The sequence below is a fragment of the Staurois parvus genome, unplaced genomic scaffold (genome assembly GCF_062004578.1).
Source record: "Staurois parvus isolate SC_StPar_1 unplaced genomic scaffold, SC_StPar_1.0 ptg001349l, whole genome shotgun sequence".
Lineage (NCBI taxonomy): Eukaryota > Metazoa > Chordata > Amphibia > Anura > Ranidae > Staurois > Staurois parvus.
This window is the reverse complement of record NW_028319145.1, coordinates 1,656,925-1,683,204: the sequence shown is the minus strand read 5'-3', so window position 1 is coordinate 1,683,204 and position 26,280 is coordinate 1,656,925. Positions and strand designations below refer to the sequence as shown.

The 26,280-nt window shown below is 44.9% G+C and overlaps 1 protein-coding gene across 1 annotated transcript in view; it reads right to left on the bottom strand.

Moving 5' to 3' along the window:
- The window catches only part of CDH4 (cadherin 4), an 824,561-nt gene that overhangs the window by 126,867 nt on the left and 671,414 nt on the right, over window positions 1-26,280 (bottom strand). The window lies entirely within an intron of this gene.

Sequence of the window (26,280 nt, the reverse complement as noted above, 5' to 3'; positions counted from 1 at the left end):
CCACACAGGTGTGTCTCCTCTTCTTCTACCTCCACACAGGTGTGTCTCCTCTTCTTCTACCTCCATACAGGTGTGTCTCATCTTCTTCTACCTCCATACAGGTGTGTCTCATCTTCTTCTACCTCCATACAGGTGTGTCTCATCTTCTTCTACCGCTACACAGGTGTGTCTCCTCTTCTTCTACCTCCACACAGGTGTGTCTCCTCTTCTTCTACCTCCACACAGGTATGTCTCCTCTTCTTCTACCTCCATACAGGTGTGTCTCCTCTTCTTCTACCTCCATACAGGTGTGTCTCCTCTTCTTCTACCTCCATACAGGTGTGTCTCCTCTTCTTCTACCTCCATACAGGTGTGTCTCCTCTTCTTCTACCTCCATACAGGTGTGTCTTCTCTTCTTCTACCTCCATACAGGTGTGTCTCATCTTCTTCTACCTCCATACAGGTGTGTCTCATCTTCTTCTACCTCCATACAGGTGTGTCTCATCTTCTTCTACCGCCACTCAGGTGTGTCTCATCTTCTTCTACCTCCATACAGGTGTGTCTCATCTTCTTCTACCGCCACTCAGGTGTGTCTCCTCTTCTTCTACCTCCACACAGGTGTGTCTCATCTTCTTCTACCTTCATACAGGTGTGTCTCATCTTGTTCTACCACCACACAGGTGTGTCTTACCTCCATAAAAGCATGACTTCTTTTTTTCTACCATATTACAGGTGTGTTTCCTCTTCCTCTGTCTCTGTACAGGTGTGCCTTTAACACATCTTCACATGTGTGTCTCCTCTCTATCTACCACTATATAGGTTTGTTCCTCTTCTGTCTCTGTACAGGTGTGCCTCTAATGCATATGTACAAGTATGTCTCCTCTTTTTCTATCACTGTAAGTCACGTCTTTTTTTTTCTACCACTATACAGCTGTCTGGAGGTTCTTCTACCTCCATATACAAGTAGCTCTTCTCCTCTTCCCCTGTACAGATGTGTCTCTACTTCAAATCTCAGTCAGTGCATACTTCTCATCTAACACCAAATTGCAAGCATTAGAAAATAAGCACCTCGTAAGTATGAACTTCCAAAGAATGTGTTGTTTCTCCTCCAAATGAGGGTGCTCTTGCCTTTATTTGAGTAAGGACTGTACAGCAATGGCCGCTCTGTTTTACATTCTAACAAAATACTGGAAGCTTTTCAGTCTCCTGCTTGCAGACATCCCGCCAGCTGCAGAGACATGCTAATCAGAAGCTGAAATGACTTGCATTCACAACACCTTTTGTCTGATCAAATAGGCAATTACGTCGAAATTAAAGGCTCCTTTAATGGAAAAATAGAAAGACAGCAGTCCAAATTGTTCTGAAGACAAGAAGCCACAGTGATTGAGAGCTGAATGTTCTCCTTTATTTCCATGAAGATACAATTCTTCCCAAATTGTTATCGTGAAGGGGATCATTCAGAGCCTGCAGAACACTCCAAAACAGATAGCTGAGTCTAGAAAAATGCAGACCAAAATCCTTACAAAAAAAGATACAGGATTTTTTTGAAGCCTTACAGGAGCTACTGTAATTGTAGACAAAGAAACAGATATGCTGTGTCCTACGTGGACTATGTCATGGTGGCTTAAGATGGATGGATCCAACCTCGGCCAGTTCAGCACGGACCGATCCATCTATGGCAGGCTGATAGTATCCAAGATGATCCATCGATCAACTTGGGTGCAACCAGAATGTCGCATTTTTAGCTTTAGATTATTGTCCTCAGTTCTTCTGTCTAGTCCACAAGTCAGAGTCCCCCTGGACAAAAGTAGAACACCTTTCAGTTCTTACCAAGCCCCAGGAGGAGATGACTCTTCATTAAGGGAGAAGGAGAGCGTATTTCATTGAACACAAATTTTTATCTGTTACTGCAATGTTTTCATCCAAATAAATTTGTATGCACCGCGTCACTGGATACAATTTAGTAAATTATATTGCGGTAGTCAGTTTCCACATTTGTATGGTTTCCATACACTACAATGTACACCATGTTTATAGACAAACATAGAAGGTTTGTTTTTCTCTGTATAACTTGAAAACGATAAATAAAGAATTATAACAAAAATTTATAATTTTGAATGCAACGTTCACATTTTTGCTTCTTGTTAAAGAAAAAAATGTAGATATTTGTAGATTGGCCACTAGAAGCAGGATAGTTTAGCCACTACAATGACACTGCCTAACTACTTCACCCAAAAGGGGAATTGCCGCTTGTTTGAATTCCCCTCCCTGATTTTTAGTGATTTTTTTAGCCACTTTTTTTTTTGGGAGGGGGTTGAGTAGTGGGTACCTGATTAAGACAGATACTTGCTCCCACTTCCGGTCAGATTACGAAGGGTTAAAGTGGTTCTACTTAAATTGGTTCTAAAGCCTGCAGGTTTTTTTACTTTCACGCATTCTATGCATGAAGGTAAAAAAACGTCAGTGTGCAGCCCCCCGCCCCCCCTAGCCACCAGTTCCTGGACTGTAAAGCAGAATCTTCACATCTGACACACTTCCAGGAGTGTCAAAAATTCCAGATCGGGTGGCAGGACAGGGAGTATAGCAACGCTTTTTTTTTTACTACTTTTTTTAAAAAAGACAAAAAGACTCTTCTTTAACAACTGTTAATATAAAATAGCAGCTACATGAGGAGGGCATTGTTTTCAATTAATCATCTGACATACTTCCACAAGTGTAAAAAATTCCAGAACGGGTGGCAGGACAGGGAGTATAGTAATGATTATTGTTTTTGCTACTTTTTTTTTAAAAGATGAAAGTGTCTTCTTTAACAACTGTTAATATAAGATATCAGCTACATGAGGAGGGCATTGTTTTCAATTAATCATCTGACACACTTCCAGGAGTGTCAAAAATTCCAGAATGGGTGGCAGGACAGGGAGTAACGATTATTGTTTTTGCTACTTTTTTTTAAAAAGACGAAAGTCTCTTCTTTAACAACTGTTAATATAAAATAGCAGCTACATGAGGAGGGCATTGTTTTCAATGAATCATCTGACATACTTCCAGGAGTGTCAAAAATTCCAGAACGGATGGCAGGACAGGGAGTATAGTAACGATTATTGTTCTTGATACTTTTTTTTAAAAAGACGAAAGTCTCTTCTTAACAACTGTTAATATAAAATAGCAGCTACATGAGGAGGGCATTGTTTTCAATTAATCATCTGACATACTTCCAGGAGTGTCAAAAATTCCAGAACGGATGGCAGGACGGGGAGTATAGTAACAATTATTGTTTTTGCTACTTTTTTTTAAAAAGACGAAAGTCTCTTCTTTAACAACTGTTAATATAAAATAGCAGCTACATGAGGAGGGCATTGTTTTCAATGAATCATCTGACACACTTCCAGGAGTGGCAAAAATTCCAGAACGGGTGGCAGGACAGGGAGTATAGCAACGATTTTTTTTTGCTACTTTTTTTTTTAAAAAATGAAAGACTCTTCTTAATAATTGTTAATATAAGATATCAGCTACATGAGGAGGGCATTGTTTTCATTGAATCAGCCAATGGATAGACTTGCACTGTAGAAGGGTGCAACCATTGTGTAGTTCTGCAAAAAAGAAAACAGGGCCTGCATTTGTAATGATAGAATATCTCTTAGATTGTAAGCTCCATGGATCATGGCCCTCCTATCCCTCTTGTATTGAACTGTATTGTTGCTGTATTGTCTCCCTTTATATTGTAAAGTGCTGAGCAAACTGTTGGCGCAATATAAATCCTGTATAATAATAAAAGAATTGCGTGTATCTAAGCACACCTAAACGTGAGTAGTTTAGGTGCGTATTGTATGCAGGATCTTCTGCTCGCTCTGCCAGCAAGATCCTGTGTCCTGCATGTAAATGAGCCCCCTACAGATAGCTAATAAGCTCGAAAGCTCAGGGCCCTTGAACCCCTCGTGTATTGTATTGTTACTGTATTGTCTCATGTTCTGTCCCCCACTATAATGTACAGCGCTGAGCAAACCTTTTGGCACTATATAAATACTATATAATAATAATAAGATCACCGGGGTGGGTGGTGACCCTCTTGAGAGGCAGAAACTGGGCTAGCAACTTCTGGAGGAACCCTGGTCTAGAGAGGCGGATCTGATGCTAAAAAAAAAAATTGAATGATCATTGGCGGCGGGAGGAAATTTACCTATTGACATCCTGAGAGATAATGTATGTAAAAGAAGGAAATTTCACCAGTTTCAGGGGCGGATTGACCATTAAGGCACTTGGGCACTGCCCGAGGGCCTGGGGTCAGTAGGAACCCCATGAGATGTCCCTGGTACCTTTCATAGGCTTTCTTGGGTGTGGCTTGAGTGTGGGCGAAGACACAGGAGCCCCATGATTTCCTATTGCCTGGTCTAGACAGGGGGATCTGATGCTAAAAAAAAAAAATTGAATGATCATTGGCGGCGGGAGGAAATTTACCTATTGACATCCTGAGAGATAATGTATGTAAAAGAAGGAAATTTCACCAGTTTCAGGGGCGGATTGACCATTAAGGCACTTGGGCACTGCCCGAGGGCCTGGGGTCAGTAGGAACCCCATGAGATGTCCCTGGTACCTTTCATAGGCTTTCTTGGGTGTGGCTTGAGTGTGGGCGAAGACACAGGAGCCCCATGATTTCCTATTGCCTGGTCTAGACAGGGGGATCTGATGCTAAAAAAAAAAAATTGAATGATCATTGGCGGCGGGAGGAAATTTACCTATTGACATCCTGAGAGATAATGTATGTAAAAGAAGGAAATTTCACCAGTTTCAGGGGCGGATTGACCATTAAGGCACTTGGGCACTGCCCGAGGGCCTGGGGTCAGTAGGAACCCCATGAGATGTCCCTGGTACCTTTCATAGGCTTTTTTGGGTGTGGCTTGAGTGTGGGCGAAGACACAGGAGCCCCTTGATTTCCTATTGCCTGGTCTAGACAGGGGGATCTGATGCTAAAAAAAAAAAATTGAATGATCATTGGCGGCGGGAGGAAATTTACCTATTGACATCCTGAGAGATAATGTATGTAAAAGAAGGAAATTTCACCAGTTTCAGGGGCGGATTGACCATTAAGGCACTTGGGCACTGCCCGAGGGCCTGGGGTCAGTAGGAACCCCATGAGATGTCCCTGGTACCTTTCATAGGCTTTTTTGGGTGTGGCTTGAGTGTGGGCGAAGACACAGGAGCCCCTTGATTTCCTATTGCCTGGTCTAGACAGGGGGATCTGATGCTAAAAAAAAAAAATTGAATGATCATTGGCGGCGGGAGGAAATTTACCTATTGACATCCTGAGAGATAATGTATGTAAAAGAAGGAAATTTCACCAGTTTCAAAGACGGATTGACCATTCAGGCACTTGGGCACTGCCCGAGGGCCTGGGGTCAGTAGGAGGCCCCATGAGATAATAATATCTGCCCTCCATATATATGTAATAACAGGTGATTAATCATCAACCCCCCCCCCCCCCGCAAAAAAAAAAAAAACCCTGTGAGCTCACTATGAGTCCTTAAGGAAAGGAAAAGCACCTCTATCACTCATTGGAAGAATACGCCTCGTTATATTCTAACCTTTCGCAGAGAAGTGACAGCAGAAATCTGCAAGCAATTAGCTGATCATCCCTGATCCATGTCTTGTATCCATGCACAGGGTTGTCCCCGCTCATGTACAGCAGTAATACATTGTAGAATTGTGGACATAACCCGGGGTTTATCCGCTCTGGTGCAGAGTTAGTGTTGTGAATTACAAAGTAAACACACTGTACTCCTCCGTAAATCCATCTCACATCTGATCGGCGTTTGTTGAAGTAGGAGCATATGGCGCTGAAGCATTCCGCCAGAACAACTTGTCTTGCGAGTCATCATGTGGAAAGCTGCAGGAGACGCCGATGATGTGTGTGAAGTTGGAGATCTTGCGGTTTTGAGCCTGTCTGCGATTCTGTCTGCTGCTCCATTCCGCCTCACCTCCTCTCTGTAATCTCCTCTCTTTCCCTGCTGATGGAGGGAGCGGAGGACAATAAACCCACACTGCCTGTTTACCCTGATGCTGCTGGAACAGACTCGGCTCTCTCCAAGCAAAGAAGGCCTAATCCAGGGGCGGACTGACCATTTGGAAACTCGGGCACTGCCGAGGGCCCTGGGTCAGTAGGGGGCCCCATGAGATGCCCCTGGTACCTTTTTCATAGGCTTTTTTGAGTTTGGGCAAGGACACAGGGGCCCCATGATCCCCTATTGCCCGGGGGCCCCAGGAGTTGTCAGTCCGCCCCTGGTCTAATCAGAGCGCTCCCAATTCTGAGCTCTGGAATATACGACCAGAAAAGCATGCACTGAGGCCTGTGACCTCTCTATCATAGGCTTTCAGGCAAGTAGTGACACATACTGCTCTCATCAACAGCTAGCCCATCTGTGGAAGAATATATGAATGATGGTGTCACTCACTGCATAACTTGAAAAGGCTTGTCAGCTTTCCAGATGACATGCATCATAAAAGCTGAATCCCAGGAATTCAGCCACTTTGTAAAATGTGAAAGCATACTATGATTTGGGTCCAGTGAGGTGCATGACACCTCCAGTATATATCTCTATTATTTACATCTAACAGGTTTTGGCACTCTTGAAGAGGAGACACTCTCTTAGAAGAGAGAAGCACACACGGCAGCTCTAATCGCCCCTCCCCTCTGATGCCCATTCACAGAAGCCTTTGTATTTTGTGAGCTCATTCTCAAAAAACAAAGGGTTCTGTGATTGGCCAGGAGGAGGTGAGGGGTGTAAAACAGCTGCATAGACTCTGCTGCTGAAGGAGCTCAGACTAGAAAGTCTAGCATTGGGAATCCTAGAACTATAGTGACAGCTGTCTTCTAGGAGCTCCATAAACCTCTCAGGAAAGTTCAGGAGGTGGCAAGCACCTTGCTGGACTTAACTCATAGTATGCCTGCACTTTTTACAAAGTAGCTGATCCCCTGGAGTTCAGCTTTAATGACAATTCATCATTAAAGCAGATCTTGCATGCGCTCAAATGCAAGGGCCAATGATGTGGCTGCCCCCCACCCCACTCACTGCTGCAAAAACCTGCATTACAGAAATAAAAAAACAGCCTGTTGGGAAATCATAAATTCCCTTACTCCCAGGATTCCATCAGGCTTTCCTAGGTAAAAGGAACTCAGTGGGTCTCCTGGGATCCCATGAAATTAAGAATCCCAAATTCTACAAGAATTGACTTCTGTACAGTGCAGTAGTGTCCCTTTGAGAGAAGTACGATCTTGGTCTTTCCCAAGATCCTTCTGTGAGGTTCAATGACAGGGAAAGGAAGCAGCCAGATCTCAGGATCAAAGTGAGGTATTTTTATTGCATTTCCTTTCAATGCTCTTTTTTTTTTTTTTTTAATTTCCATAATGCTGTGTTTTGCCAACAGGGGGTGGGGGCAGCCTCATTTGCAGACCTGATTCAATAATTCGATTTTATGTGTCACTTCTCTGCCTCCAGCCTTCTAATTGGACAGCTAATTAGCATCATCACTTTACATCCAGTGAGCAGGAAGCAGTAAAGTTGACCAAAGAAGCAACAAAGCGATCTTGCAGACCATCATAGGTTTGCGTATCACAGAAATCACTGGAAATAATTATAAATCCCCTCCCAGGTAAACAATAGGCACATATGTATTTAACCCATGTATTGTGCTGCATTCCTGAAATTGCGCTGTAAAAAACAGGTAGACCCAAGCAGAGTACTGGTAGCATTCAACACAAAGCAAGGTACTCTGCATCTCAGTGCCAGACTGCTACTCAACAGTAATGAAGATGTGGGCCAGCAAACCAGGAGATTGATGCATGTTGGCAGTCCAGTGAAGACAAAACACCCTCCAAGGACCACAGGTCCTGCCAAATCTGACAATATAAGAACCCTATTTCTAAGCCTTTGAAGGTATTTCCTGTCCAGGGATACCATTTGACACGTTTGGTTGTTACTCAAGGTCAACCTTGGTCATTTGTGACTTGTTTGCCATGCAATGCTTGACCCTGGTGTGGTGGGGGCATTGCTGTGGACTCGGACATTTGTCTAAGTGAACATTTTTTCCCCACTGTTGCTTCACCTACCCATTTCCCTTTGTAATATCTAGTTACCATGGGCTACAGTTTTAAAGGCCTACAGTACAATGTGTAGAGCAGGTACAAAGCTTTTAGCAAGCTGTGCAAAGCCCTTAAACCACCCTTTGGTTCCAGTCTCCAGTCCAGATCTTAATAGGAGCCCTGGCTGTTGCTTTACATGAGCTGTTAAGCTTTGAGCGAGCTTCAGTACTTTAACATTGGCTCAGCCATTTTGCAGAGGATATTTACACAAGCTTGCATCTACTGCATCCTAGAGTTAACTCTGATAGCTTTTAAGTAATAATGCTGCATTTGTCCTAATTATGGAAGCTTTGGTTGGAAAGTAAACATTTATAATAAGTAATGGAGGTAGCAAGGAGCTCAATGGCAGCATTGAAACTGTCAGACAGCGTTACTATTGTCTGGCCCCATCACCAGCCCACCAAACAATATGTTCATCTAGCAGCATGTATGTAACACCCATCTAGTTCTTGGCAACATGAGACCTCTCTGCCAGCACTGCAACCTTGTTGAAGCATAAACTCCTCTTTGACAATATAGCACTTCTGTGGTCTTTGCAGTTCAGTCTCCTCTTGAACAATGTCACCTTTTTACTGGTATTACACCTCTTTGGCTTTTGTCAGACATTGTCACTAGGACAAAAAGTGATGGGGAATCCAAACATTGTGCATTGTCACCAGAGCAAGAGGTGAGGGAAAGACCTCCAATGAGGACACTTGTTCCCATGCAACTCTGTAAGATGGGAATTCTATTGACTTTCGATTTTCCTTCATTCCCTGTTGCGTCTCCAGGAAAGGAAATGAAGAGAAATCTCACCAGCGGGATAGAGTGCTAACTAATTAAAAAGAGAATTCTCTCACTTTGGAGGGTTTTTTCTCTCCACATGGGACACATATGGCTAACAAACTCTTAAACTCCAATCGCTGGCAAACTCATGCAGGCTCCACCTCCGCAACATCTCCAAGATATGTACGTTCCTAACCCCAGACACTACTAAACAACTCATTCCCTCCCTTTTTATCTCACGACTCAACTACTGAAACTCCCTCCTCACCGGCCTTCCCCATCACAGACTATGCCTGCTTCAGTCTATCCTGAACTCAGTGGCCAGACTCATCCGCCTTACCAACCGCTCCGCATCTGCCACCCCCTCTGTTATTCCCTCCATTGGTTTCCGATTGCCCAACGCATTACATTCAAACTACTAACAATGACATACAAAGCCATTCATAACACTGCCACAAACTACCTCACCGACCTGATACCCAAATACCACCCAACCCGTACTCTTCGCTCCTCACAAGACCTCCTACTTTCTAGCTCCCTGGTCTCCTACTCCCATGCCCGACTGCAGCACTTCTCCAGGACTTCCCCCATCCTCTGGAACTCGCTACCCCAATCCATAAGACTGTCACCTACCCTCCTCACCTTTAGGCACTGTCAGGGCAGGGCTGTGGAACGGACAGGTAGGCCTAGTGGCAGGGTAACGCACTGGCTGACGACAACCACCACCAACAGACCGAAGTCCCTCAGGGCGCGGAGTCTAAGTCCCAGGCTGCCCTTCACCAGGGCCCCTGATGGTGGGGATGGACTTGACACAGCCAGGAACCAGGTCGCGGCCCCCGAGACACCCCGGCTGCGGTAATGGCCGCCGCCAATGGCGTGTAGCTGGTGAGAATGACAATAGCGTAGTCAGGCAAGCCGGGTCGACAACAACGGGACAAAACGGTACAGAACAGTAGACAGAGAATAACAGGTCACGGGCCGGGTTCAGCAACAGAAGGTCAGATCGAAGGAAAACACAGAGAATGGTCTTGGTCACAAGCCGAGTCAAATACCAGAAGAGTCACGAGCGTATACACAGAGCTGTAGCAAGACAAAGACACAAGACACAAGTGCAAAGAGCATCTGCGGATCACAGGCTTATATGTACTCAGCCACACCCCTCAGGGGGATGGACCTCACAGACCTGAAGGCATAAAAGATTCCCACCATGCTCAGCAGAAATCCAAGATGGATGCCAGCACATGGAGTAACATAACCTCTGGGAAAAGGTAGGACCTTGACAGGCACACCCTGAAAACCCATCTCTTCAGGGAAGCCTACCCCACCCTCACCTAACAGTCGATCTCCTCCACTCCTCCTAGCACTCCATCCCCCACAGCCACTTCCTCATGTACCTCTACCCCCTCCCTCCTAGATTGTAAGCTCGAAAGAGCAGGGTCCTCGAACCCCTCGTGTATTGTTCTGTTACTGTATTGTCTCATGTTCTGTCCCCCACTATATTGTACAGCGCTGAGCAAACCTTTTAGCGCTATATAAATACTGTATAATAATAATCCCTGATAAATGGGGTGAAACATGTTGCATTCTCTTTTGATTTTCTGCCAGACCTTTATTGGAATGAATTTCCAATAAAGCGCTTCAATGTACGTTGGCGCTATATAAATACTATATAATAATAATAAACTCTACGCTCTGGATACCTTAACATTAAGGTGATTTCTGAATTGTTCAAAACATTGCGATGTTGCTTCTCATCTAAACAGATTCACGTTTAATTCACGCCATATGAAGACTGTTATGGTGCATATTGTGGATTGCAGCTGAGAAACAGAGCTCCTTATTCCGTTGCATGTCCATTTGCTGCTAATCTAACCCTTAAGTGTTTTTTCCAAATAAGCACTTTTTTTTGGCTAAAAAAGCTAAAAACTGCCAACAGCAGATGCAAGTAACACAACATTTGGTGCACACACGAAGCAGCTTCCGTCTGTAAACAAATAGAAGAACCCGCGTCGTATCAAATCCCAAATCACGAGAATCGCTCATCAGCAAAGTGAGCTGACAGGACGATTAAACACAGGGGCAGATGCGCGAGGCTTCGTTAAAACATTAAGCACGACCGTAAAATAAAAAGAGAGATGTACAGGCACATCCTGCAGTTCAGGCAGCCGGAGGAAAGTGTCTTATCTGCCCGCCATCCAATCAGTGGGGAGCTAAGCAGGAAATTAAATGCACAGCCAGCTGACGGAGTTAATGCAAAAAATTGGATTTGTAACAGCGGCTCAGAACTGGCAACAAAAACCAGGAGCTGGTTAGCCGTACAATCGCCATGCCAAGGAGGGAGAATGGATATGAATTGTTTAGCAATATCTCTGCCAATTAGTATTAGGAGTGTTTGATACAAAATATTTCATCCCTCCTAACTTTCTGAAACAGGGCACGGGGTGTAAAGCTGGCTATAAATTTGAGATGATTGACACTGATGTCTATGGCAGCAGCAGACACCTGCTGGGGAATTGCTCTTGGGGATGAAGATTAATCAGGCGGGTTTGTAGACCTGTTCAGTTCTCTCCTTCTCCTCCTGGATGTCTCCATGGTATTAAACACACAAGCTAGTGATAATCTAAGGTACGTTCAACACAAACGTCCAGGTTATGGAGACTTTTATTAAAGGTAAATAAAGAGCCAAGGTAATAGAAATAGAGATTAGGGCGAGCAGAATGATTTCCAAGAGTTTGATGTAATTATTATTATTATACAGTATTTATAAAGCGCCAATAGTTCGCTCAGCGCTGTACATTACAAAGGGGGACAGAACATGTGACAGAACAATACCAATACAATGCAAAACATGAGAGGATTGAGGGCCCTGCTCTTTGAAGCTTACAATCTAGGAGGGAGGGGATAGTGGTACAGGAGGAGATAGCTGTGGGGGATGGAGTGGTAGGAAGAGTGGAGAAGGTCGGTCAAGTTAGCAGGGGGTGGGGTAGGCTTCCCTGAAGAGATGGGTTTTCAGGGTGCGCCTAAAGGAGAGGAGAGTAGGTGATAATCTGATGGGTTGGGGCAGGGAGTTCCAGAGGATGGGTGACACCCTGGAGAAGTCATGGAGGCAGGCATGGGAGGAGGAGACCAGGGAACTAGAGAGAAGGAGGTCTTGTGAGGAGCGGAGTGTGCGTGCTGGGCTGTACTTGGATATTAGGTCGGTGATGTAGTTCGGGGCAGTATGGTGGACAGCTTTTATACGTCAATGTTAGGATTTTGAATTTGATCCGTTGCGCAATCGGAAGCCAGTGGAGGGATTGGCAGAGGGGGGTGGCGGAGATGGAGCGGTTGGAAAGGTGAATGAGTCTGGCAGCCGTATTCAGGATCGACTGAAGAGGGGATAGCCAGCGGTGAGGCAGGCCAGTGAGGAGGGAGTTGCAGTAGTCGAGTCGTGATACGATGAGGGAGTGGATGAGCTGTTTAGTGGTTTCTGGAGTTAGGAACGTGCGGATTTTGGCGATGTTGCGGAGGTGGAGTCTGCACGAGTTTGTTAAAGATTGGACTTGGGGCTGGAAGGATACGTTGGAGTGCAGAATGACACCAAGTACTCTGGCCTGCAGGGCGGGTTTGATATTGGCGTTGTTGGATGTGATGGAGAAGTCAATGGGGGGTGGGGTCCGGGCTGGTGGGAAGACATTGTAATGGAAAGATTGGCAGTTTTGCGTTGACCAATATTTTGCTACAATTGACCTCTAAATTTCATGTTGTGTGCAATTAGCATGGTAAGACTGTGAGATCATCTTACTGGCCGATAGAAAGAAAACACTGAAAATATGTCACAATGTAGGGGCCTACAGGACTGATCTAAATAGCAGCGCTGAAGAATAATGGACATCTTGAAGGTGCAGGCGAAGATATAACCGCAGACAGAGCTACTACGTCCACTCACGTTACATAGAAATATGAACAGGGCAGCATAGCGGCTAAATGGTTAGCCCTTCCGCCTGGCAGTACTAGGGTCGTTGGTCCTAATCCCAACCATGGCACTACCTGCCTGGAGTTTGCATGTTCTCCCTGTGCCTGCGTGGGTTTGCTCCGGGTACTCCGGTTTCCTCCCACACTCCAAAGACATGCTGGTAGGTTAATTGGCTCCTGTCTAAATTGGCCCTTGTATGTGTATGAATGTGATTTAGGAACCTTAGATTGTACGCTCCTTGAGGGTTAAGGACTGATGTGAATGTACGATGTATATATATATATGTAAAGAGCTACGTAAAATGATGGCGCTATATAAGTACCGTAATAAAATAAATAAATGAAAGGCCTTGGGTGATGTGTAACTAGAGAGGCAATCCAAATCCAAATTTTGTTATCCAAAAGAATATAGTAAACTGATAGGCCACTGATGATTTTTTAGTAATCGAAAATATTGAAGTTCAACAAGGTGGCTGACGTGTTTCGGGGATCAGCATACTCTTCTTTAGGGACTTCTGATTGTTCATGAAATATTTTAGATTGGTGTCCTTTTGGTTCCCTGTATCCTTGGATATAGGAATAGATTTCCTGGTTAGAGTGAAACTTCAATATTTTATATTGCTGAAAGGATCAGCAGCCTATCGGTTTACTGGATTTCCCTTGGATAATGGCATAGCCTCTCTGGTTACAGTGGATCACTCAAGGCCTTCTACTTCTTCTCATCTACGTAAACACCAACATGACCTTCAGCTACTGCCACCTTGGAGTAAATTGGGGTATCTTGTCAAACACAGCAAAGTGATCTTGCTGAATCTATTTACGGGTGTTACATCATTTATGTTGTTCTTTTTCTATGGTTATTCTGCAGTGAATAACATGTTGTTAGAAGCGTTATTTTTGTGTTTTATTGTGGTCATCAAATAGTTATTAAGGAATAAAAGCTGTATGTGGTGGTTGTTGAACTGTAACTATAGTATTGATTTTTGATAACCAACCCTTGATTAGTATATAATAATGCTCTGTTTCAGAGTGCTGATCAGCAGTGGACAGAAGAACAGAGGTTTTCTACCTACTCTATGAAAGCAGAAATCCTACATCTCTATGAAAAAGGCTGTTTACTAATAATCAAAGTGTGGGCTTATTAACTGCCTGTTGGTCTAAACATTAGATTTCTGGATTCCAGTTATGTTGGAGTGTTGTCCTTTGTATGGTCTGCGGCAGGGTCCTCAAAATGTTATAGCAAAAGGACAGTTCATATTCATCAGAATATTGGGGGCCAAATGGAGTAAAAATGCCCTTTTATTTGTGATCACTGGGAGTATAAAACATTTCTGTATTGGTGGGAGTAAAAAAGCCTTGGAGCCAGTGGCAGTTAATAAAATGCCCCAGTGGCAACGTTCAGTGGAAGTAAAAATGGTCCCAGGCCTCTGTGGTCAGATGGAGTAAAAAAATGGTCTAGAGTCCATGGGAGTTAAAATGTCCTGGCCACTGTGGTCAGATGGAGCAAAATGGAGTAAAAAAATGGTCTAGAGTCCATGGGAGTTAAAATGTCTTGGCCACTGTGGTCAGATGGAGTAAAAAAAAGTGGTTTAGAGTCCATGGGAGTTAAAAATGTCCTGGCCACTGTAGTCAGATGGAGTAAAAAAATGGTCTAGAGTCCATGGGAGTTAAAAATGTCCTGGCCACTGTGGTCAGATGGAGAAAAAACAAATGGTTTAGAGTCCATGGGAGTTAAAAATGTCCTGGCCATTGTGGTTTGAAAAAGGAAAACAAATACCCCAGTGGTATTCACTGGTGGTCAATGAACATAAAAAATGTTCCAGTGTTGGTAGTCATAGGGAGTAAAAAAAAAAAGAAATGTCCAAGCCTCATTGTATAGAATACAAAATGCCATTGATGGTCAATGGGAGTTAAAAATGTACCTGGCATTGGTGGTTTCTAAAAATGAAATATTACCCTGAGTCAGTGGAAAAAGTAAATGTTCCGATGCCTGGTATGTGCTGCCTCTGCATGGCTTTCTCATTGTAGGAGCTAGTTTACAGCAAGTAGTGGCAGGTAAAAAAGATGTCTTTCTATCTCTTCCTTCTCCAATATGAGCAAGATATCACTTTTGCATCAACGTCTCTTTAATATTATTAGGCCTAAAAAGTATTCTGAAGTAACATTGACATCATCAACTACCTGCAATAGGAATAGATGGACAATACCTGAGAGATATAAGAAATCAGCATGTGGTTCAGGCTTCCATTAAAAAAATCAACCCAACCTTTACTTTCCACCTTCTTCTCAAGTGTGTCTATGGGAATTTGTGCCCATTCAGCCAAAAGATCATTTCTGAAGTCACAAACTGATGTTGGGCGAGAAGACCTGGATTTCAATTTGTATTCCAATTCATCCCAAAGAAGTTCAATAGACTTGAAGTTGGAACTCGAACCCCTCCACACAAAACTCTCTAAACCATGTCTTTATGGAGCTGGTTTTGCATGTAGCAGCACGGTCACACTAGAACAGAAAATGTCCTTTGCCATACTGTTTCCAACAGGTTGGACGCTCATAAATATCTAAAATGTCTATGCATGTTGTAACATTAACAGTGTCCTTTACTGGAAAACTCAGTCAGTTGGCGAGGTGTCCAAATGGTGGATGTTTTCACAGTACCTAGGAAAAGAACTGACAACACTTTCTTTCACCCCTTCATCGGGTGGAATTTGCTGCCTCAGAGGTGGAACGGTTAACGACCTAATTCTGCCACTTTTCGGTACGTTGATCTGAGTTTAGGTCACGGGTGACTGACGGCTTGACGCAGAAAATGACATGCTGCCCACATAACCCCCTGCACTAAATTGAATCTCTAGATATCAAATTAATGAGGAGAATATAAAATATTAATATATTCTAACTGAATGTTCATCAGCAAATTATCCAGGCTTTCTACGGGTCTTACACAGCTTGTCTACTGCCGCGATACAGAGGTGGGGTTGGAGGGGCAGCGGAAAAGGGACATGCAAATTTCTCTAATTGGAGTCACATGTTTTCTCTGAGTCTGTTGAAGGCAGGATCAACATTATTGTGACTTTAAATTCTCTCTAATAATTCAGTGGAGTATTCAAAGCACTAATACAACTTTTGCTAGAGTCACAAAAGCAAAACCTTAGTCAAAAAAAAGATACAAAATAAATTCAATCCAGAGATTTCCCTTGCAGCACATTTGTCTGCCAATCGATGTTCTTCATTCAACCCTTCTTCTTCTGAGCCCAGGTCACCCTCCACCCACCTCAACCTGTGACTGGACAATGAAATGAGAAGCAGCACGCCAATGAGCTCATCCCTCTGTCACTCTGTTTTCACCTCCTTTCAGCATGCTCTTCATGATCTGATGGGCTCCTTGTACTGCTTCTGCCTCTAACCTTCTGGCCCTGCTATACTGGGACCGTACCAAGCTAATTCATGTATTGCTTGCATATAATGATGTATTGATGATTACATAGCTGTATTCATTTATGTCTGTCTGTATTTCAATGGTTTTTATTAATTTTAAACAGTATAAAACAGAGGCAACAAAACACACCCACGCAGGGGCTATCAATTGCACCAATAAAAAAGGCATAATAGAGCAGACAACGCTCTAATTCCAATAAGGCAAAACGTATGCCCACGCAGGGGCTATCAATGGCACATAGGTTACAATAACATCAGTAAGACTCTGACTAACGCAACTAAAGACAGTTGTCCACTGTCACATCAAAACAAACAGAAAAGGAGAGAAGAAGAGCAGAGAAGAAAGGGAAAAAAAACAAAAAACAAAAAAAAACTAAAGAGCAGGGGTCCACGAGCGCCAATACCAAACTCCATTACCTCCCTACACTGGCCGGGGGGAGCGTGGGAAAGGCATATTGCAACCACGGCTCCCATACTTTCAAAAATTTATGTTGAGAGTCGCTGCATATACTCGACATCTGTTCGTTGAGCATCATAGTAGTCATACGATCCCGCACCCCCTGGAAATGTACAAACGGACTCTTCCAGGCCTGAGCAATTGTCCTAGTAGCCGATAAAAACAAATAGGAAGCCAACCGCTGCTGACGAGCCAAGAGGCCCGGTATGCATTTATGTCTGTCTGAAGTCCAGCTTTAAAGCTGGTGGGTGTTGGTTTGAAAAACATATTACTATCTTAGCCTTTTGGGTATTGCATTCCAAAGCTACGGGCATTAAATATTGAGTTGGCTATAACATCCTGCACTCTTCTGGGAAGACTTTCCACCTTCTTCTTGAGTGTGTCTATGGGAGATCATTTCTGAAGTCACAAACTGATGGTGGGTGAGAAGACCTGGATTTCAATTTGTATTCCAATTCATCCCAAAGACGTTCAATAGAGTTGAAGTTGGAGCTCAAACCCCTCCACACAAAACCAGGGGCGGACTGACAACTCATTGGGCCCCTGGGCAATAGGGAATCATGGGGCCCCTGTGTCCTTGCCCAAACTCAAAAAGGTACCAGGGGCATCTCATGGGGCCCCTTACTGACCCCAGGCCCTCGGGCATTGCCCAAGTTTCCAAATGGTCAGTCTGCCCCTGCACAAAACTCTCCAAATCATGTCTTTATGGAGCTGGTTTTGCATGTAGCAGCACGGTCACACTAGAACAGAAAATGTCCTTCGTCATACTGTTTCCACCAGGTTGGAGGCTCAGAAATATCTAAAATGTGTAAGCAGCAACCTTGATGCTGTTCCACTGCTGATTATGCACCGATGACAGCATGAATTTAAAAGTAAAATTATAAATAAATAGGAAAGCTTCATTCCATTATATGCCTCTAAGTACCTTTTTTTCTTCTTTACAGGCTGGCACTCTCCCTTAAATCTCCCCAATCCATGTCCATTCCCTCCAGGCATCTCCAAGGTCAGTATATAAATCCCCTCCAGGCTACACCGACTATAAACACAATATGTATATCTAGCAGGAATGTGAAAGAGGCTGCAATTTACACCGCACACTACGGAGCCAGGATTAGAGATGTCAGGCGCAGACGCACAGAAATACAATGACTTAGTGGAACTGTAATCTGGGGAATCATGAGGGATACAATGCTATTAAATAGCAGGAAGCAGGGAGGAAGAATCTTTACAAGAGGGAAGATAATAGGCTGCGGGCCAGGAATGAGCCGGAGAAGACGAGAAATAATCCTACGAGACAAGACTTCCATATTATAACCGATAGAGGAGGGGGGAGGGGAGGGGGCTGGACGCAGGAGCTTGTATGATGATAACTCACAGAGAACTACAAGTCCCAGCAGGCCAGGAATGAGCCAGAGAAGACGAGAAATAATCCTACGAGACAAGACTTCCATATTATAACCGATCGGGGGAAGGGAGGGGGCTGGGCGCAGGAGCTTGTATGATGATAACTCACAGAGAACTACAAGTCCCAGCAGGCCATGAATGAGCCAGAGAAGACGAGAAATAATCCTACGAGACAAGACTTCCATAATATAACCGATGGAGGAGGGGGGAGGGGAGGAGGCTGGACGCAGGAGCTTGTATGATGGTAACTCACAGAGAACTACAAGTCCCAGCAGGCCAGGAATGAGCCAGAAAAGACGAGAAATAATCCTACAAGACAAGACTTCCATAATATAACCGATGGAGGGGGGGGGGGGGGAGGGGAGGGGGCTGGACGCAGGAGCTTGTATGATGGTAACTCACAGAGAACTACAAGTCCCAGCAGGCCAGGAATGATCCAGAGAAGACGAGAAATAATCATACGAGACAAGACTTCCATAATATAACCGATGGAGGGAGGGGGGAGGGGGATGGATGCAGGAGCTTGTATGATGATAACTCAGAGAGCACTACAAGTCCCAGCAGGCCAGGAATTTAACACAAGAATGCTTCAAAAACTCCTCAATGTAAAAGCAGCCTTAACGCAGCACTGCAGTCATCAATGAGCCCATACACATGGCTACATCTACACGCAAACATGTGCCCTGCGTTTAGCCGTGTGCAGAAAAAGTAGGATATGGCTGCATCTGAGGCCACACAGAACTGCAGAATTTATGAGCATACATGCAGAAATGGGCATGCACATACATGTGTAGTTTATTTTTTTATTTCAGGCACTTATATAGCGCCATCAATTTACACAGCGCTTTACATATATATTGTACATTCACATCAATCCATAACCTTCAAGGAACGTACAATCAGTGGAATGATTCCATATCTGCCATCCCTCTCTGCCAATCCCTCCACTGGCCTCCACTCAGTGTCCTCCACCCCTCTCTGCCAATCCCTCCACTGGCCTCCACTCAGTGTCCTCCACCCCTCTCTGCCAATCCTTCCACTGGCCTCCACTCAGTGTCCTCCACCCCTCTCTGCCAATCCCTCCACTGGCCTCCATTCAGTGTCCTCCATCCCTCTCTGCCAATCCCTCCACTGGCTTCCTATTGTCCAACGAATAAAATTCAAAACATTAACAATAACATATAAAACCATTTATAACTCCGCCTCAAATTACATCACCAATCTTGTCTCCAAAAATCACCCAAACTGTACTCTCTGCTCCTCGCACAACCTCCTGCTCTCTAGCTCCCTTGTCTCCTCCTCCCATGCTAGTCTCCAGGGCTTCTCCAGAGCTTCCCTCATCCTCTGGAAATCTCTACCCCAATCTATCCAACTATTGCCTACTCTGCTCACTTCTAGGTGATCTCTGAAAACCTATCTCTTCAGGGAAGCCTATCCCGCCTTCAGCTAATAACTGAATCTTCTATTCCTCCTATCAGTTCATCCCTCACAGTTATTACCTTTTGTACCACCAGCCCCTCCCTCTTAGATTGTCAGCTCCCAGGATCAGGGCCCTCCTAACCCTCTTGTATTGAACTGTATTGTTGCTGTATTGTCTCCCGTTATTATATAAAGTGCTGAGCAAACTGTTGGCACTACATAAATCCTGTATAATAATAATAAAAATAATAATAAAAGAATTGTGTGTATCTAAGCACACCTAAACGTGAGTAGTTTAGGTGCGTATTGTATGCAGGATCTTCTGCTCACTCTGCCAGCAAGATCCTGTGTCCTGCATGCGAATGAGCCCCTACAGATAGCTAATAAGATCACCGGGGTGGGTGGTGACCCTCTCAAGAGGCAGAAACTGGGCTAGCAACTTCTGGAGGAACCCTGGTCTAGAGAGGAGGCTCTGATGCTAAATAAAAAAAAAATTGAATGATCATTGGCGGCGGGAGGACATTTACCTATCGACATCCTGAGAGATATTGTATGTAAAAGAAGGAGATTTCACCAGTTCCAGGGGCGGACTGACCAATCAGGCACTTGGGCACTGCCCGAGGGCCTGGGGTCAGTACGAACCCCATGAGATGTCCCTGGTACCTTTCATAGGCTTTTTTGGGTGTGGCTTGAGTGTGGGCGAGGACACAGGAGCCCCATGATTTCCTATTGCCTGGGGGTCCCATGAGTTATCAGTCCACCCTTGACCAGGTCACATCTATCATACACCAACAGCAAGCAGCAAATACGGAAACATGTATCCAAATCCAGAAGAAAGCAGTTTATGGTCTCTTTTAATATGGAGAAATCACTGGCTGAGTCGGAAAGGGTCACTAAAAACGATTAATAAATGGCGGAGATCTAAGCAGCGCCTGTTGGACCAGTTCATCTTGGAGAAGGCACATCTCAGCCCCCCCCCCCCCCCCCCCAGGCCTACGTCAGTCTCTTCCATCCAGGATGAAGAGGAGAAGAAGCCGCGCAGACACATTCTGCTGTCTTGCTCCCTTTTCCAGGCCATTAAGGAGCAGCCTATGAACTGATTAAATCCGGCCTCACACTGCGCTCTTCTTCCTGACCTCGCAGCATGGCGCCAGATGTGGGTCACAGACCTGACGAGGAGTGTGACAAATAGGCGCCGGACAGAAAAACATCACAGTTAGGAAGCGGCAGGTGGCTGCCAGAAGTAGGAGCTTAATACCTTCCGTCGGTGGGGGGGACGGACGGATGGCTAGCGTCAACAGGTGGGACAGACCGCTGGGATGGTGCAAACATCTGGAACTTTCCTCTACGCTGCTGTCAGGGGCCGATGATGATGCCTATCACTGCGTTGTAGTAATGGCTGAAAATCTGTGACATTAAAATACTTATCACAGGTAATGGACACAAGTCACTGAGGGTCTGGTGGGGGGAGTCTAACACAGCCTGCCTCTGCCTCCTTCTCTTCCCAAATTATAGGACCCTCAATACAGACAAAGAGCTCTCAGATATGCAGCAGTTCACGCAGACAAGTAGCAGGTTCTTACTAAGCCAGACAGAGCCTAGACCAGTCTTTTTCAACCTTTTCAACGCAGAGGAACCCTTGATGTAATGTTCCGGTCTCAGGGAACCCCTGCTAAAAATGGCTCTATCTACAGTTCATGGTACATTAGTGTAATGGTCAGTGGGAAGCGTTCTCCTTACACTTGTGGTCATTGGGAAGAATTACACCCTTACAGATACCTAGAGAGATCAATGGTGTCAGTGGGAACTTATCTGAGAGTCAAAAATTGCTCAAGGAACCCCTAGAAACCTCAGGAGGAACCCTTGATGTAACTTTTCAGTCTCAGGGAACCCATGCTAAAAATGGCTTTATCTACAGTTCATGGTACATCAGTGTCATGGTCAGTGGGAACATTCTCCTTACACTGGGAAGAATTACCCCCTTACAGTTACCTAGAAAGATCAATGGTGTCAGTGGGAACTTATCTAAGAGGCAAAAATTGCCCAAGGAACCCCTAGAAACCTCTGGAGGAACTCTGGTCTAGAATAAAGCTGAACTCCGGGATAAGCGAATACTGTCTAAAGGACAAGATTTGTGTACTCTCCCTTTGACCTTGATGTGCTATGTGCGTTTCTTCCAGATCTGTGCAATAATCCAGTGTGAGATAAAGACCGCTCACTGTCCATCTCTCTCCCTGTGCAGGGTGACTGGTCTTGTGTCCGCCCCTCCTGTAGTTTTCTACAGGCAGCCTGTACTGGGTGGAGCTTGCAAGGTCCCTCTCACAGCTCTGCTTTCTGCACAGGCTATGTACAGCCCAATGATGACGTCACTGCTACTTTTACATGGTAATATCTGGGTTTACAAAGGCCTTTGGTGAACATAATATGGATTTTTTATCTGTTGTGGCTATTGAGGGACATTTTGTGCCCAGAGTTCAATCTGGCAATGTTTTTCTGTCTGGGCCACACTGAATAGATGTGTGCAGTGTGCAGAGCTCTGGTTCTATGCTGGTTATGAAGTGTCTCATAAGCCTCTCGAGAGGAAAATCTGCAACTAAAAGTGGAACTCCAGCTCCGGTGAAAAAAAATAAAAAAATTGTAGCTGCTGACTTAAAATAAAACAGCCACTCTCTTGTCCTAGGATCCAGCGGTGTCCTCGTAGCAGCCGGGTTCACCGGCCATCCTTGCACCCTGGGATCTTAAAGTAGAGTGCCACCCAAAAGTGGAAGCTCTGCTCATCTGCCTCCTCCTCCCCTCTGCTGCCACATTTGGCACCTTTTGGAGGGAGCGAGTACCTGGTTTTGACACTTCCGTGGCATACAGAGCCAGAAGTTTAGCCCCCCCCCCCCATACCTCTACTTACCTGCCACCTATCCCCCCTCTGCTACCACATTTAGCACCTTTTGGAGGGAGCGAGTACCTGGTTTTGACACTTCCATGGCATACAGAGCCAGAAGTTTAGCCCCCCCCAAAGCTCTACTTACCTGCCACCTATCCCCCCTCCGCTACCACATTTAGCACCCTTTGGAGGGAGCGAGTACCTGGCTTTGACACTTCCGTGGCATACAGAGCCAGACGTTTAGCCCCCCCCCATACCTCTACTTACCTGCAACCCCCCCCCCCCCACGCTACCACATTTGAGGGAGTGAGCCAGAAGTTTGCTGATAGCATGCACTCTCCCAAGAAAAAAGAAAAAAACTATCTAGCAATCACACTAAACTGAGCATGTGCAGAACGGCTACTTATCAGCGTGGACATTTGAACAAGAGGAGGGGCAGAGAAGTCAGGATTAAACATCCTTTTTACACAATGTGGAGGATTAACCCCTTAGGTCCCACAGTGAGTATAACAAGCATGCTTTACTGCATCTACAGACTGATTGTACTGTTATAGGTTTTGTAACACTTTAAGTGATCCCTGAAAACTCCTTTTTTCAGGGAAGCCTATCCCACCTCCACCTAACAACAGTCCTTCAACCTTTTCCATCAGTTCACCCCCCCCCCCCCAGCAAGCGAATACATTTTTTACCCCTAACCCCACCCTTTTAGATTGTAAGCTCTCATGACCAGGGCCCTCCTAATCCTACTGTATCCAGCTGAATTGTGACTGTACTGCCTCCCTTTATTTTGTTAAGTGCTGTACCAATTGTTGTTGCTATATAAATCCTGTATTCTAATAAATTATAATATTATTATTATACAGTATTTATAAAGCACCAATAGTTCGCTCAGCGCTGTACATTACAAAGGGGGACAGAACATGTGACAGAACAATACCAATACAATGCAAAACATGAGGGGATTGAGGGCTAAATGATAATATCAAAATCCACAACACCATCCCTATGTCTCTTGTACCTTTCCAGTGCTCATCCCGTATGTTTGTGCCTTATGTCTCCCCTTCCACATTTTCTATGCATATTCAAAAATCAAAAAAAAAGAATGAAAAAAATAAAAATAACCCAGATACCTCTGGAATCGTATTGAAAAGATGATGTAGGTTAAAATGCTGGCCTGTCTTTTTCAACACGCTAGTCACTCTAATGTCTGAGGAGTTGAAGGCACTGCCAGAAACAAGAAGACGCATCTCAAGTTGTGTTTACTTTGCTGACGGCATGCTTCTTCTGGGTCGGTGAATCAGGAGGTATTACAGCCAGAAAATCAGCATTTCAGAAGGAGATGAGCAATGGCAGCTTTGACTAAAATAGTAAAGAAAGGCAGTATCTCTTGTTTATATCAGCTAGGACATTTTGGGAGGATGAGGTTAGGCACCACCATCCTGTATGTCATCTGCTCTAGGAGACAACCTGCTACCTCTTTGGTGGCCCTTTATGAGTTGTGGTATTAGATTGTCAGAAAGCAGGAACTCTCTTCTCCTCATACACCTGCAGAAAGGAATATGTAACATATTTCCTTGGGAACGGATCCTTTTTTTAAACTATTCATCAAAGTTAAACTAAATAAACACCAGTCATATTTTCTGAAATGTTCTTTGCTGTACCCAATAACATCCACTAGAGGCCAGCTTAGGACACTCTTCAGTAGTTGCAGCTTGTAAAGGGAGCCGGCAGGCCCTGTACCGGGGCGGAATACGCGCTATGCCAAAAGTAGATTCTAATCTCATGGAGTGATTTAACCACTCACTGAAATTCATCCAAACTGCAAACAGGTCAAATTGCATATCAGATTATCATCTATTCAGATTAGCACTTCCTTGTACTGCAAGTGTGAATACTGCTTGTTACCAGGGGCGGACTGACAACTCATGGGGCCTCCGGGCAATAGGGGATCATGGGGCCCCTGTGTCCTTGCCCAAACTCAAAAAAACCTATGAAAAAGGTACCAGGGGCATCTCATGGGGCCCCCTACTGACCCCGGGCCCTCGGGCAGTGCCCGAGTTTCCAAATGGTCAGTCCGCCCATGCCTGTTACTCCACCAGACATGGTGTGAATGTACAATCTAGAACAGTGGTCTAAACTGTGGCCCTTTGCTTGCTTTTACCTGGCCCTTGGGGCACTATTTAATCAACTGACACCAACTAATTCCTCCTAATGATGGGGCACAATTCCCACCAATGCAAGTCTCAATCCAAACGCACACCTTGACGTTTGTCACATGCCTGATGAAGGGGTCCTGCGAGACTCTGAAACGTTGCCTTGCTGTAACTATGTGATCGTTTATTAAAACCTTTGGACCCATATTGGTGATCCTCGGCGTGCTGGTGACATTTTTTCCTTACAATTCCCACCAATGACACCCATGATAGGGCACAGTTCATCCCAATGATACCAAGAATAGGGCCCAATGACACCAAAGATGGGGCACAATTTCTCCCAATTACACCATCGATGAGGCACAATTCTTCTCACTAACATCAAAGATGGGGCATTGTTTACTCCCACTGATGCCGGGACATTTTCCAGTCCGGCCCCCCTAAATTCTGTAGGACGGTAAACTGTCCCTTTGCTTAGAATGTTTGGAGACCCCTGATCTAGAAGATCTAGAAGGTCTTTTCTCATCTCAGATGAATTTTTTGAACACAAAAATTCATACACACCCCTCCAGCCAGCAGGGACCTGGGTTGTCGCTTCAGCATCCAGCACACTTTTGGGGGTATGAGATATCTGCCCCCCACCTCTTTGTGCTGTGCTTTCTGCCACTGGCTGACGCACCATTACTGCATCATGAAGAGCTGCTATTTCATTGACACTTCCTCCCTCTGCTGTCTTAAAGCATGGGCACCCCTGGGCACTACCCAGTGGCCCCAGGTGGATGAGGGCCCCACGATAATCTTGCATTATATCATACTTGCCGGGACAGTCACGCTGTTTACTAAGCTGTCCCAGGCAGCATCCCAGAACCTGTACTGTGCCCACCTAATCCCAGGATTGTGCTTTCCTGACCAACCCTCCATCCCCCCGTACTGTGCCTTTCTGCCCCCCCCCCCCACACACACACCCTGTGCCCTTTGTGTTGATTGGTGTTTGATTTATGGCATGTTTTGTTATTGTTTAAAATCAATTTTATTAAAGTACTAACACTGCCCATACAGTATATGTTTAATTCTATCAACTATTTATACTTTAATTCTTGAGAGTAGGTGCATCACTTGAGGCAGGCTGGTAAGGGCCCCAGTGCATTCTTTTGCCCAGGGGCCCATGATGATGCTATTAAGACAGTCCTGCTTGCTCCAGCTCTCTAATAGAAACTTCGTACAGAGGTACAAACATAGAGCTGGAAGAAGAGTCTGCAGGAGCCTGGCATTGCACCGCCATCCACTGATCACAGGTGATCCTATGCAAAAAAAATAATAAATGCACGTTTTACCTGTAAAAATATATGCCTTTAGTATTTTTTTTAAAAAGGAGAACTTAGCCTTTACGTAGGCCATCACAATACACACCTCTTGGTAAATTCTGTTGGTCTACAACAGTGGTCTCCAAACTGTGGCCCTAGGGCTGGATATGGCCCTTTGCTTGCCTTTATCCACTGTTCCTCCCACTGTTATAAGACACTACTCTACCAACTGACACCAACAATGGGGCACCATTTCTCTCATTGACAGCAGTAATGGGGCACTCTTCCTCCCAATGATAGAACACTGTTCCTCCTTATATATACCAAATGTGGAAATGTTTACTCCCACTAGTGCCAGGAAAATTTCCTCTCCCGCTGGCCACAGTCCGACCCCT